This window comes from Teleopsis dalmanni, chromosome 2 (genome assembly GCF_002237135.1).
Source record: "Teleopsis dalmanni isolate 2A chromosome 2, ASM223713v2, whole genome shotgun sequence".
NCBI classification, from domain to species: domain Eukaryota; kingdom Metazoa; phylum Arthropoda; class Insecta; order Diptera; family Diopsidae; genus Teleopsis; species Teleopsis dalmanni.
This window is the reverse complement of record NC_051847.1, coordinates 244,529,072-244,539,622: the sequence shown is the minus strand read 5'-3', so window position 1 is coordinate 244,539,622 and position 10,551 is coordinate 244,529,072.

The following is a 10,551-nucleotide window of genomic DNA, read 5'->3' as shown; positions in this document are numbered from 1 at the left end:
AAAAGGTAGTCCACCTAGTGTATATTTCGGCTGGTACTGTTTCGTCCCATGTTAATTGTAGTTGCCATAGGTCCTGAATTAGTATTTTTGCTGTTACGAGTACTGGACCTAGTAATCCCAATGGGTCGAAAATTTTGGCTAGGTTAGAAGTAATGGTTCTTTTAGTAATGCTTTTTAATGGATCCAGTTTTAATTTTATGCGAAATTGATCTTCTTTTGGTTGCCAAGTCAATCCTAATGTTTTGATTGATGTTGCGTCGTCACTTTGAAAGTCCAAATCAACTTCTTGATCTTCTTTTGCAATATTTTGAAGAAGTGACGGATGGTTGGCACACCATTTACGTAGCTTGAATCCTGCTGATTCCAACAAACCTTTTTACTGAGTTTGTATATTTTTGGCAGTTTGGAGACTATTTGATCCAATCTTGGGCACCTGAATCAAAATAAAATCGCAAACAATTCCTCTTGAATTGTTGGGCCAGTAAATATTGTATCATTTAACGACTTGTGTTGACTTGGGAGCCGGAATCCAACGATGCTCTGCACTCAATTTCCCTTCCATTGTTGTCTTTAACGACAACACGTGCAGTTCCTAATACCACATAATTTTTCTGGATGTTGAGGTTGTTGGAGAACAGAGAAGTAGGATTTTTTGATATGGATGCCTTCTTAATCATGGATGCTTCAAATGTGCCTTCTAAATGCAGCAAGGTGTTGTGTTTCTTGCTGCATTTTAAGCAACTGCCTGATGTGCAGTCTTTTGTGAAGTAACCACTTTTTAGACAATTGAAACATCGTTGCAATGATTTTATGAGATGTAGCCTCTTAGCTGGGGTGTCATCCAGGAACTGCTTGCATAGATGAATTGGATGATTATCTCTCTTGCACATTGGACATTTAACTTGAGCAGTGTTAGTTGTAGCCACCGTCTTAACCCATTTTTTGATTGATGCGCTATTATTTATTGTTTCTAGCGATTGGAACCTTTGTTCAATAAATTGAAATAGTTCCTTCATAGTGATCAGCTGTCGATTGTTTGATAATGACTTTGATTATTAAAATATCGCTTCTACAATACATTATTTTTATATAAGTTTTTATTTATTTCTTAAATTTTTTTTTTGTTTTTTTATAATCTATATAGCATTATACATTAATATTTCTTAATGTTTTCTTCTTTATATAATTCTTAAAATGAGAATGTATTTTATTCAATAATAATATAACTAGTATAATGAATGTTAAATATATAATAGTGCTAGTGCTGTCAATATTGATTGTTGTTGCTGCTGCATTATTGTTGTTTATTACCTCCTCTTTGGTTTGAGTGCCACCCATTATGAATTAACTCGTGCAGCTGTTGTTGCAAAGTAGCTTTATTTTTGCCTTCCGCAATTTTTATTAATGTTTTTAATTCTCCTTTTTCTTTTATTAACCTTCTCTTTCGGCCACCTCTTTTGTTTTGTGGTCTATTATGTTCTTCTACTATTATTTCCTTAGTTCTTCCACCAGGATTTCTTCTTCGATATTCTTCTAATGTTATGGGTTTTGGACCCGTTTCTGGATTGTCTAAAATTGCTTGTTGCAACGTTTTCACAATTTTTGCGAATGTGTCATCAATCTCCTGTTGTGACATTACCACTTTTATTTAAAAAGTTTATTTTTTAAAAAAAGTTTAAAATTAAATTGTTTGCATAATCTATAATGTACTGGTGTGTATTCAAATGCTTTTTGAGCATTTTTTTTGTGTGGAAATATTTACCACAAACAAAACAATTAAAATTTTCCATTTGTTATTGTAAAATAACTATAATTGTAGGATTAGAAGATGATTATTAAACTGCTTTAGAAGATTTGGTCCGTCGGGGGCAGGATCGCCATGTAATGTTATGAGCAGGTTGTAATGTTGTTGAGGTCTTCTCAATGAATTATCAGTATACTGTTTCCTGGAAAGGATTCAAGGAACACCTATCGACCAATGAAAGTGGATACGACCTATTAGTAGAGGTAAGTATTGCTAAGCTCTTCAGCCGCTTATTGTCCTGTCAGCATCTAAATGCCGCATAGAACACGATTCAAGTAAAAGACGTAACCTTGTCTTAAATTAAATTGAATCTATTTTATTATAAAAATCATGAGTATTTATATTTATTCTAGCTTATTTACTAAACAATTATTATTTACTTCCGATTGATTTGAGTAACCAATCAATGCATTGGTTACTCCCATAAATTACATTAATTATTTTATTACATATATTTTATAAACAAATACTCTTCTAACGCATTACAATTATACGTCATATATTGTTTTAAAGAGTTAATGTACTTTCTAGAATTTAGGTTTGAATAGTGCAATGACCATACATGCTTATCATGTCTTATGTTTCAAATGCATATTTGTAACAGCATGAGTCAAAATATTTATTTTAAGTAATATGATCAAAGTCAAAGCGTCAAACCGACAAAAGTGCATATTATAATTTATGACACATTTATTTTGTCTGAATGAACAGTGGCTTGTCACATATGATATTAATGTAGGTCATGGGCACTACAATAGTCTCTTATGAACTTCCGGTAGTATCCTGTTATGCCCAGAAACGATTTTATTTGTTTCTGTGTTTTGGGTAATTTAAGTTTCAAAATGTCATCTAATTTCTTTGGATTTGGTCGAACACCGTCAGGAGTCAATATGTGACCTAGGTACTCGGTTTTTTTACAAAAAAATTTGCACTTGTCAAACTGAACTATTAAATTGTGAGATCTTAATCTATAAAATATTTTGTTTATACTTACCTATGTTCTTCGATTGAGCTACTGAAAATTAAAATATCATCCATGTAGACGACACATATTTTGTTAACGTAATCCTTAAGTATTCCATTCATCAGGCGTTGAAACGTAGCTTGTGCATTTTTGAAACCGAAAGGCATTTTGCTTAGCCGTCGTACTGGTAAGATTATCCCCTTCCTTATAGAAAAGATCCCTATATGTGTTAACTAGAGAGTATACATGTTTAGATTCTTCTGTATTTAAATTTATCGCCAGTTTCCGTAAGTCATCTTCCTTAAAATATCCCACTTCTAACTGGTGTATTTCATCGACTTTGTAAGGATACATATTTGTTATTTTAATATGATGTCCGTTGACTGTTAGAATTTCCCTCCCCATATCAATTACGGCCCCTAATGGTCTTAGAATATTTTGCCCCAATATAGCGTCAAAATTTTTCTTGTGAAACTTTGTTAGTTTTCACACCATGTATGCATCTTTCTGAAATTCGCTCGGTAAAGCTCGGTGAAATTCCTCTGTGACGAATGCTTGAGAGTTCATTCTCCTAATTATAATTGGTTTTGTTAGACGACTTCTCTGGTATTGTTGTAATTTTGGTTCGTTAAGTAATGTTATGGACGAACCTGTGTCTATAAGACATCTTTTCTTGTCGTCACCTATCGAAATAGTTACTATAGGTAGCTATGTTTGTGAGACATTAAAAGAAACTTTACCTCATGTTCAATATGATCTATGTCCATCGGTTCGTTTTCGTTCTGGTCTGTAATTACTTGTATTATTGCCGTGTTGTCGGTATTGTCCCCAATTATTTTGTCTGGGTTCATTTTGACGGAAATATCCTGAATTATTTTGCTTAACTTTATTTTGACTAAAATAGCCTGAATTATTATTTTGGCTACATTCATTCTGGTGTTATATATCTTTCTTATATATTGTGTAATTTAATTTATTTATTTGTGTTTGGAAAAAACGTTATAACATTTGTGTTGGTACTGATATACCTTGCATTTATGTTGTTTCCACTATTTCCACTTTTTATTTCGCCAAAATGTTATATATTTTTTCCATAAATCAAAGTGTTTATTTCCTTTATTGTTTTTTTTTTTTTGTTTTTATAATATTTTATTGACAAAAAAAAATGTAATTAAATTCGTATTGACAATTTATTAAACAATCCAATTACAAACTTTTTATTATATATTCAATTTAGTTACCACTGTTATTCATAGTACTTATATTGTTTTTACTATATATGTTTTACTTTCTTCAGTATCTATCTTATTCCATTTCAAAAAAAATTCATACAATTCGGATTTAAAAAAATAAATTAATATAGCTAAGTTTCAATTCGATAAGAAACTTCCTCTGCTTTCCACAAGCTCAACTGCACAACAACTCTATTTTTTCTCTGCAAATCATTACGCCACCTTTACCATTCTTGCAAAACCAGACCAATCTTCTCTCTCAAAAACAAACAAAACATCACAGTTAATCTGATCTTGCAGGTGCGGTTTACAATATTAATCTTACAGTGGCGTGAGTAAATTAAATAACCTAACTTATTAAACTATAAAATATAATACCATACATTAAATTATAATATATTGAATACATAGAAATAACATTAATAATTAATAATAATAATAATAACAAATAATAATAATATTAATTATAATAAAAATATAATAATAATAATAAACATATATATAGTACTTTTGCATTCAATAATAAATATATACAACATCCCTCCCCCTTAAAAAAAAAACATTTCGGAATGAAATGTTTCAACAAAACAAAAATAAAGTTATTTACAACACCGACTGTGACTAAGTAAAATTCCATTTTTAACCTTCATTCGGACTCATATGCTACAATTCCATTGCCTTTGGTTAAATACAAACGACAATATTTATTTCCCTCTATGTATTCCTGCCCACTAAAATTGTTTCCTGATACGTAAATACGTTTTTACCGCACCTTGATGTCCCCCTAATGGTGAATCGTGAAATGTTTTTAATATACCCTGAATATTTTTCTCGTTCGTGAGAAAAACTGCATAATCTTCCTTCCCAGGATGGCCTCTGTCCGTTTCCGAACTATTATCCATCTGTTCAACTTCGGTGGCTAGCAACTCTTCTTCTTTTTCCCTTTTTTTGGATCGAGTTACTACCGCAATATTATCACTCGGTGTCCTGCTCAGTGCATCTGCATTCTTATTAGTTTGTCCTGGCTTATAACAAATTTCGAAATCAAATTCCAAAAGCTTGAGCCGAAAACGACATAGCCGTGAATCCTGATTTTTTAAATTTGCTATGCCTTTTAATGGCTTGTGATCGGTAAAAATTTCAAATTTTCGACCAAGGAGATAAGCGTGAAAATTTCTAACCGCCCAAACTATAGCTAAAAATTCCTTCTCAATTGTCGAATATCTTTTTTCAGTGCTAGTTAGTGTACGACTCGCGAAATACAAAGTCAAATCCTTTCCTGGCTCTCCCTGAGATAGAACAGCTCCTAATGCTTCATTACTCGCATCTGTTGTCAGAATGAACGGTTTGCTAAAATCTGGATATTGTAAAAGTGGTGGACTAGTCACTAACTGTTTTAATTGATCCATTGCCACTTGACAATGTTTTGTTCATATAAATTTCGAGTCTTTTCGAAGCAATTGATTTAAAGGCAAGGCGATCTTTGCTGCTTGCGGAATAAATTTTCTATAATAATTGATAAATCCCAAAAATGATTGTAATTCCCTTACATTCCGCGGCGATGGCATATTTTTTACACATTTTACCTTATCAGGATCCGGGATCACCCCACTATCTGAACATAGATGACCCAAATATACTACTTCACGCCTTAAAAATTGACATTTTTCTGTCTGTAATTTCAAGTTATTGTCGCGTAGCGTTTGTAATACCCTTCTTAGTCTCTCTTCGTGCTCTGTTAAATTACTTCCGTAGATTACAATATCGTCCGAGTATACAAAACAGTCGATACCTTGAAGGCCCGTCAGTATGACATTCATTATTCGTTGGAAGGTTGTCGTCGCGCCAGTAAGTCCGAAAGGCATTCTTTGAAATTCGAAATGCCCTAGCCCTGTACTGAAAGCAGTTTTATTCCTATCCTTTTTATCTACCATCACTTGGTGGTAGCCGCTGGCTAGATCCAAGGTTAAAAAATATCTACTGCGTCCTAGCTGGTCTAAAATTTCGTCTATTCTCGGTATCGGAAAGACTTGTTTTATTGTTCTTTCGTTCAGCTTCTTGAAATCTACCACGAGCCGCCATTTCTTATTTCCCTCCGCATCAGGCTTTTTCGGTATTATTGGTGAATTCCATGGCGATTTACTTAGTGTTATTATCCCACTATCCAGCATCTCTTTAACTTGGTTGTTTATTTCTTCCTTATGAGCTTCTGGTAATGGACATTGCCTTATATTTGGCGGCGACTGCTCAGAATCTGTCAATATTTCATGTTCTAGCACCGAAGAATGGGAGAGTAGGGTGGCTCACGTTATAAGGGGGAAAATTAAAAATGATGTTTTGAATGAGCGCACCCCCTAGGAGTATGCCATTGACCAAAAAAATGATATTCCCAAAGTTTTGGATCAATAGGATTAAAAATGACGTAGCGCCACTCGAGCAAAGTTGGGTTTTCAGTACAAAAAACAGAAATTTTTCAATTCAAGGTCATTTTTTATCTTTGTTACTTGTTTCAACACTTATTAATATATACTCATTTGATAGATAATTAAAATATCTTTTTAATAAGATACTGATGAGCAAAATCGGTTAAAAACTATGCGCAAAACACAATAATTAGTTCAGCGACTGTGCTATGTTTTCTATTTCATACCTTTTAGCTGGCATGCACAATTACGTAATAGGTATATGCTACGATTTAGTTAATTATTTATAAAAAATCATAATTTCAATAAAACTTTTTTTTTCAGTAATTAATACATTGTGTTTATTATGTTTTATGACATAAATCTGACTATGTGAAGGATAATTTTTATGATAATGTTCGACTACTTGCAGAACATATTGTTTTTCCTCTTCATATTTTGTCAAAATCGAATTATAATCCATCATAAGCCTAATTCCTCTTTCAATCATTTATCATATAAAGTCTGGCACAGAGTTCAAGTGCATCTCTATAATCTTGCGTCTCCATCCATGGCGATGGATCGAAACTGATAAAACTATTAGATAGGCAAAAACGATCAAAAAAATTTGTTATCTCTTCGGTCACGAAATCAATAAGGTTCTTTGAGGAAAATAACTTCATTAGTGGGTTCCCACTCTTTATCTAACCAGAGATAGATAGCTGGAAGCTTGGATCTGTAACCGGTAACTCTACAGTTACTATCTACGCAGATGGCTCAAAGATGGAAGGCGGTACGGGAGCAGGTATCTTCTCGAAAGATATGCAGATAAGACAGTGCTACCGAATCCCTGCTACTTACAGCGTCTTTCACGGCGAGATATATGCTATCGAAAAAGATGTCAACATTAAACAACAAAGTACAATTCGTCCTTCGAAAATCACGATTTTTGTAGATAGGCCGCACTGAAAACAATTGAATCTAAATTCCAAGATACTCGCATCACTGATGAGCATCCAACATCATAAGGTCTCTCTTTGTTGGACATAGTACATTTCGAATACTTGGACATAGCAATATTGAAGGGAATGAACTAGCAGATAAGATGGCCTAGCAGATGAGATGGCCAGAAGAGGTTCTGAATTGCATACAGGAGATGCCGACCTCTCAATACATACACCGATATGTAAACTGTTTAGGATAATACAGGGAATCAATACGGTGACTAACAATTTATAAACTAACCGCGAAGACTGTAAGGTCGCTAGAATCTTAAGGCCTAAGTTGGACAAAAATAAAACGAAAAGCCTTCAAGGTTTGAGCAAACCTGCAGTTCGTGTGCAGGGGCACTGTGCCATTGCGCCTATGCTCCAACGGTGGCGAGTTCCAACAAGTGGATTATACAGGAGTTGCCAAGATGAAGAGGAGGTAAAATCTATCAACCACTTCCTGTGTCTCTGTCCAGGACTTCAAACAAGCCTACTTTAATGTCTTGGGGATCCTTATTTTACTGGCTTGGAAGAGATAACGAAAGCAAACTTATCGAATCTCCTCAACTTCATCTGGAAAACCAAATGGGTTTACAAGGATAACAAAGGTTAGCAACTCGCATCTCCTGGTAAAATTTTTTAAGGGCATCCCAATGGGCAATATATGTCTCCGAGTAGAAGTGCTGACAACTGTTAGTACGTGCCTTCCGATTATAACCTAACCTAGTGTGGGTTAAAATGTTCACACATATGCTCACTATAAAAATGTATATATCTCGTACAAATTATCCGAGTTATATGTAAATTGATCTCTTAAAAGAAATATTGTTAGTAAGTACATGATTTTCGCCATCCATCGAGAATCTTAGATGGCACCTGGGCGCCATACCTACAACTACAAAATATGTATAGCGTAGCGATCCGAAACCTTGCATTTGTCAAGGGCGGAAACTAAACTAGGAGTGATAAATTGAATCGTTCTGTCTGCGTTATCCCAATTTTGTTGAACTGTGTCTAAAGATTCAGCTTCCATTTTGAGACAAATTTCTTCATCGAATTTATTCAAATTAAAATCAATGCAATTTTTAGCCGCTCTTGCTTCGTTTGCTAAAAGGATATTAACTTCAGTCATACTCCCTGTACGACCATTTTCTCTTTGCTTACTAAAAAATTATTGTTTTGACTACTTTTTCAATTCTACTTAAATATCTATATAAATTATTAAGTAGAAATGTATTATTTTTATTTTTTATTTATGTTTCTTCCGTTTCTTGTAAACATTTGCGATAGCATTGTGCATGCCAGCTAAAAGGTATGAAATAGAAAACAGAGCACAGTCGCTGAACTAATTATTGTGTTTTGCGCATAGTTTTTAACCGATTTTGCTCATCAGTATCTTATTAAAAAGATATTTTAATTATCTATCAAATGAGTATATATTAATAAGTGTTGAAACAAGTAACAAAGATAAAAAATGACCTTGAATTGAAAAATTACTGTTTTTTGTCCTGAAAACCCAACTTTGCTCGAGTGGCGCAACGTCATTTTTAATCCTATTGCTCCAAAACTTTGGGAATATCATTTTTTTGGTCAATGGCATATTCCTAGGGGGTGCGCTCATTAAAAACTTCATTTTTAATTTTCCCCCTTATAACGTGAGCCACCCTATGTGTCAGTCACCACATTATTGAACGAATGTTAGTTGGAATTAAACTTTTATTAATTCATCAGATAGTAAGATTGTTAGGATTGATTAAAGCAAAGGATTATCAAGTTGGTTTTTTTGGTTAAGCATCCGAAAATTTCACACCGAAAGGAATTGTTTCAGTTCTTATAATTTTCCATTCTTTTATAAATATTGTACTTTCCTGACGACAGTACAGTATTAATCTAATAAGTCATAGTGATTATAGTTGTTTGTTAAACATTTTTTTTCAAGTAAAAATATTTTCTAACTTAGTTTTTATAATAAAGGTCCAACAGATTTTTTTAACCTAAGTCCATAGTTATATGATTTGTTATTCGTATGAGAAATTGTAGTAAATTAAATTTACTCTGGTAGAAAATAAAGCTACCAGAGTAAATGTGTTACTTTAATATTGGCTATTGTTCTGTTCAATAAGAATTCCGTATTTTTAACAATTTGTTTGCAAGTTGATAGTCAGAGTATCCAGAGTTACTCAGAGTATTTACATAAGTTGTTTTTGTAATTATTGTACATTAGCGCCAATCGATGTGTGTTAGGTGAGCACCATACTCAGCTAACCTTATCCCATGTGTCTTTTTTATCCTATCGAAACTAAAATTACAACTGGAGAAGTTCTGTACCATCATAAAAGAAAATTCCCTGAAGAAGCTGAAGGCAATTAAAAAGAAACACGATATTATTATTTTCTGTATTTAGGTCAAGCACTGATATAGTTGTGTTTTACTTGAGGGAGCTGCCTTGAAGATAACAGACTTTGATTGATTGATTAAATTATTATTATTTAAGTAATAGGCTATTAAAGTACCCCGACCTAAAAGAGCTATTGTGCGCCTAAAGGCCAAAGTAGGTCAATTTTAGACTATTTATAAATCTTGTAATTGCTGTGGGCTTAATATTACCTATTTGACTTGGGACTAATATCCCGCTTCCAAGGTAATCGAGTCTACGTCTTGCCACCGCTGGGCAGTTGCATAGAACATGTTCTGATGTTTGCTTCTCCTCATGACAGAGTCGACAGGAGTCACTTTCTACCACACCTATAATCTTCATGTGGTAATTAAGTCTACAGTGTCCTGTAAGAAGTTCGGTGTAGATTTTAATATCGTTTCTGCTAAGGCCAAGGATAGCATCAACTTTGATGTGATCAGGATCAATGAATCTTTTTGACTGTCGCATACCTGTTTGGGCTCTCCAGTGTTCAAGTAGATGTTGTTGATTAAATAATGTCAGATCTATTTTTTTACAAAATTCATGCGTTATTCCTCAATATTTTGTAATATGTTCCTGAAATCGTCTAGTTGAAATATACATACCACCTGGATTGAGTTATATGGATTTTCGTGATGGCTTCATATCTTTAGATACTTGCTATTGTCGAACAAGTTTTCCCGTTATTGGTCAATGTTACTTGAATGTATTGACGTGGTTATCATATCATCAACGAATATTGCA